Here is a 5,349-nt window from a genome sequence, read left to right as displayed (position 1 = left end):
TGTCTGGTTAAAAACATTCTTCCAAATATCTTTCTCTGTGATCATCAGAACAAAGACATTTATATAGATTTGGAACAACTGGAAGATGAGTAAACGATGACAGAATTTTCGTTTTTGGGTGTGCTGTCCCTTTAAGAAGACAGGTGGGGAAGTTTTACATTGTGATGAATCCTGTTTTATTTAGTGCTTATGTCCAACGGTATCAAGAAATGCGTTAAGTAAGTTAACAGGGTCAATTTTATTTTTAGGTTATCTGTTGTTTACGTTTATTATGAGTTTGCGTTTGATTATAAATTTCAAGACTGACCTATGAGCACGAACTGATGATTTCTGTCAAAGATGGAGAAGATTTGGGGCGGAGCTTCTATTCTCTTTTGCCCCTGTTACCTGTCAAGACGTTTGTGTCGTAAAGGCAGCTTGACTTGTAGGGGTTAACGGTAACACAGAAGTTTCTTGTTTCTGTTGAAATGAACAAAAACATATAGCCTTAGTTTTTTCCTCACTGCAGAACGCAAGATCGAGGGGGCGTGGTTGGGCCCAGATCCAACTCCTCCCACTTTATATACTTAGCTGCAATTTGGAGAGTAAATTGCCACTTGTGTTCCCCAAACGTTTGCTCTTATCAATGTAATCGTTTGGTGTGCGTCTCTGAGTAATGATCAGAGTTAAATATTTATTAACCCAAATCCTTACACTAAACCTAATTAAGTACGTTATTAAAAATACCCAAAACCTTAGTCTAATAAAATATGTTATAAAAATATGTTAATAAATAATGTTTGTCTTCGGCAAGTTTCTTTTCCGTTGTCATGAGGTATTGAGTCAACCCTCGATTCGGTCCCCTATAGGACCCCGATTGGTACAAAAATTCAAATTTTTTGAATGTTCAGTTTTTAGCAAGAGCTAGTTAACAACATAGTACTTTGCTATGCTAGTTGATACGTAAGCTAACATAGCCAGCACTTAATGTCAAAGACTTAAATGGTAATTTTAGCAAAGTTCTAGTGAAACATATCTTAATGTAATTTTGAAAGAATTCCTTGCAATCAAGCGCTATAAGAGTACCCAAATAGACGTTCTTTCAGCCAATTGAATCACTCTGGGTCCTAAAGGGGACTTGAAACCCCATGACACCGTCAAAATAATAAATTATGTTGTTGCTCAACCATTTCCACATTGAGTCATAACTAGAGTATGACGTGACACTGTCGATCAGTCAAAACACAGTGGAGAGAGACTGGATCCAGTGTCGACCAGTCACAATGCAATGGGAGGAGACAGGATCTGGACTCGACCTTGCCCCCTGGATGTCGCATTCTTCAGGGAGGAGCTACTGGTTTGTTTTGCTTATTTTAATTTGTGTCGTGGGATGATTTCTGTGACTTGAATATTGAAACTGCATATTCACACAAATGCAAGGATGGGAATTGTGCAGTCAACACAACACATTACATTAATATTTGTATATTCTAACTAGACACTTTTTACCCCTACAGACATATGTAAGTAGACTGGATAAACATTTACAAATGAATGTAAAGCAGGCTGTTCCAGTTGCTTCCGGATGTTTGAATCCCTGATCCGTGGATGTTTGTTCATGACATAATTACAGCTGCCGCAGTTAAACACCAAATGCAAACAGAAGCTTTTGTTGAGCTATTCCAGCACCTCAGTTCAAAGAAACGAAGGCCAGAGTCTGATTCACTGAACGCATGAAGGTACAAATACACACATTTATGAAGTACTGATCCAACAAGACATCACAATGTATCAATATAATATAGCATAAATACAACTATATAATGTAGTATAACGTAATATGTAATATAAAGGCTTGTGACACCTTCCATATCCCATTTATAGATCTTTATCTGTCAATAACCTCATCTTTATATGTAATTTATTGGAAACTTTGGCAACATGAAATGCTAAATACTGAGCCATGTTTAACACACATGTAATAAATGCTTAATAAGTGTATTTCAGTGTATGATCACTTACTAACACTTATTACACAAAGGATGTTTTATTAATGATTCAATTACTTTCAATAGTTCATCAAAACCAGAAAACATGTATTTATTGTAGAAACGGAACGCTTGCTCACAAGAGTACATCTCTGATGTCAATCATATATTAAGATCTATTGACAGCCAATGAAAGTGCACTTTAAAGAAATAGATGTCTGGGAAGTATTCACATTTATTCATCATTTATAACATGTGCGTTAAGAATGGATCAGTATTTGGCGGGGTTGTTAGAATCCCTTTTTATTCACACAGTTATAACTGCATTATAATGACTAATTAATCACTAATGAACACGTTCACAAATGCTTTATAAAAGGAACCTTAATGTAAAGTGTTACAGAAACTTTTAATAATCAATCACAAACATTGTAGAGTGCTTCACGGATTAGTTTGTTCTATCAAGAATTTAATGTATTAAATTCTTTAAATGTATAAATCCACATTTATTTGAATCAATTTATGCAATACTCATCTTAAAATGTACAAATGTTTGCGTTGATATCTAAACACTAATAGGAGGCAATAATACTTTGTTTTAAGTCAAATTAAACATTTTTGGGACATTTTGTCTGTCAAAACAAAATGTGACATTTTTTTATCTTTTATTTGGAACTTTCTCACACTTGTTTCATAAAACACAAGACTGCTAATGTAGCGAGACATTCGCACCAGAATTATTATGGTTTTCATTTTAGTTTTATTCATTTTAATTCATATTTAAGCTTTTAATTTTAGATTTTTCGTTTTCATGTTATTTTAGTTAAAGTTTTAGTAATTTTAATATGGTTTTATCATTTTAAAATTTATCTGTTTTTTTATGTTGCCTTAAAATTGAATTAATTTTAGTTTTATTTAAGTTCTGGATTATCATAATTTTAATGCTTCAAAATGATTTCTATTTATTTTTGAGGCAAGATTTCAATGTTCTCTTTAGTTACGATTTTCCCAATCATTTTTATGTCTGTATTTGATTTGATTTCGATGAACAGAAACGTTACAAAGTTTTAATTTGAGTAAAGTAAGATAACCTTGAATCACACACACGGTTCACGTGTTCATGCCTTCTGTGAACTTACAAGCATTCAGAGTTTCTCTTTGATACCCAGCTGTTTAAAGACACAAGATCTTTTCTTCCTCCTCTCTCTTCTTGGTGTCTATGGTTTCAGATTCTTAAAATCGGTGAGGTAGTTTCACGCTGATAAAATCTCTAATGTGGTGCTGTTGTGCTTCAAGGTTGTGCGGAGGCTTTATCATCCCAGAATGCATTCACTGAACACATGTACAGAACAGGCGTGTATAAGTGTGTCTATGTATATAACATGATGTAGTCGATGATCAAATGAAAGATCCCTGTGAGGTGTGCCAGTGATTTTTACGTGAATGTTTATAATGTCTTAAATGTGCAGCTGTGGGGAGGACGTCTTGTGTCACTGGATCATCTATCGTCTCACATGCCAACAATGGACAGCCGTGTTTTTATGAACTTTGATCTTTTCTACACGTGGAGCCCAAACCCACGAATAGAAGCAAGAGCATTTCTTGGATGAAGAACATTTCCTTATTTATGCATTGAATATCTCTACCTTGGGTTTCAAATTATACATCTATTTATATATAATATACCAGTAATGTAGTGCTTTTACATTATAATTCAGAAGATAGACTTAAATATATTCAACGTCAATAGGTTTATGATAACTAAATATTGAAAAAAAATGTGGAAAACTTTAGAATAAGGTCATATTTACTTATCATGAGGTTATGAGATGAAGGTAAATGTCTTACTGTTTGCAATGTTTAAATGTTGTAGGAAGATTTTTTTAGTGCTTTGTATATGTTTCATACAAAATAAGGTAACACTTTACATTAAGGTTCCCTCTAAAGAATGAATAAAAGTGTTCATTAATGTTTAATAATCATTTACAAATGCATTATAAAGCAGTTATAACTGCATAAATAAAAAGGGGAATTTAAATAAAATACCTGCCAAAATGTGATCCATTTTTAACTGTATAACACTATAAATGCTTAATTAATGTATTTATTCATTGTTTATTTTCAGATTCATTATTATCTTGCTGTTGATGACAGAATAGACACATGATTCACATCTGGTGTAGTTATTGATATCTTGTTGCATGTGTTTATTTTGGGGTTAATCAGGAGCTCATGATCTTCAATTTGAGTATTTAGTATCTTTACAGCTTTAATAAAATAATTACAAGTATACAATATTTAATATATTCAAACAATTACCCGGACGATTTTTTAAGTCAAATTTAAAGTGTTTAAAAGTGCAGACTTATCAAATTCTAGTTCATGAGATCTGATCGTTAAAATAAGCGGAGAACCACGCTAAGTGTTCACTGGATTAACACATTACTTGTGTTTGTTTGTGTAGAGTTGTACACAGTTTGAAGATGATTTTCACACTCATAGTAAGTACTGATCTAACTTCTAATGTTCGTATTTTAAAATGTAAATGTTTGCGTAACTTTGATTTATAAATGAGTGGATCTTTTTTGTATAAACCTGTACAGACCGTTTCATCAGACGCACAGCGCCTGACCCCCAGTTTGCTTCTGGTTTGTGTTTGGCTAGTGTCTAATAATATAAGTAAGGGATAATCCACAGCTAGCTGTGCGTTAACGAGGTGGAGGCCAAGGACCTCCCGAGGCAAAGTGCACAAAAATCCTTTAACGCATGGCTATCTGTGATTTACACCATTTATACCACGGCCAGTTAAATCTGTAAGTGATGTTAAAAGTGTAGATCAAAAAATTCACCTGTTTTAGATCAAACAGGTGAAAATTTGCAAAACAATCACAACTTCCGGTTGACGGGGACTTTAACAGGCCCAGGGTCTGATCTTCCCTTCTGAAACTCGCAAGACATGTTTTCTGGTGTGTGTTTGTGTGTTTAGTTCACTCTTGAAGTGTTTGAGCAGTTGCAGAGCAGCATCACCACCGGCGTCTGCATCCCATCTCAGCAGAAAAACTCCCGCTGCTCGACTGGGTTGCCATGGCTACAGTGAGCTGGTATCCCCAGTCACTGTAAAAATATCTCAGGTTATAAATATTTATGACATGATTTTCTAGAATACTTGACTGTGATGTGTCTGATCTAAACACACACCTAAAGGATTATTAGGAACATCATACTAATACTGTGTTTGACTTTGGCCTTCAGAACTGCCTTAATTCTACGTGGCATTGATTCAACAAGGTGCTGAAAGCATTCTTTAGAAATGTTGGCCCATATTGATAGGATAGCATCTTGCAGTTGATGGAGATTTGTGGGATACACGAAGCTCCCGTTC

This window comes from Triplophysa dalaica, chromosome 10, assembly GCF_015846415.1.
Source record: "Triplophysa dalaica isolate WHDGS20190420 chromosome 10, ASM1584641v1, whole genome shotgun sequence".
NCBI lineage: Eukaryota > Metazoa > Chordata > Actinopteri > Cypriniformes > Nemacheilidae > Triplophysa > Triplophysa dalaica.
This window is presented reverse-complemented; position numbering follows the sequence as displayed.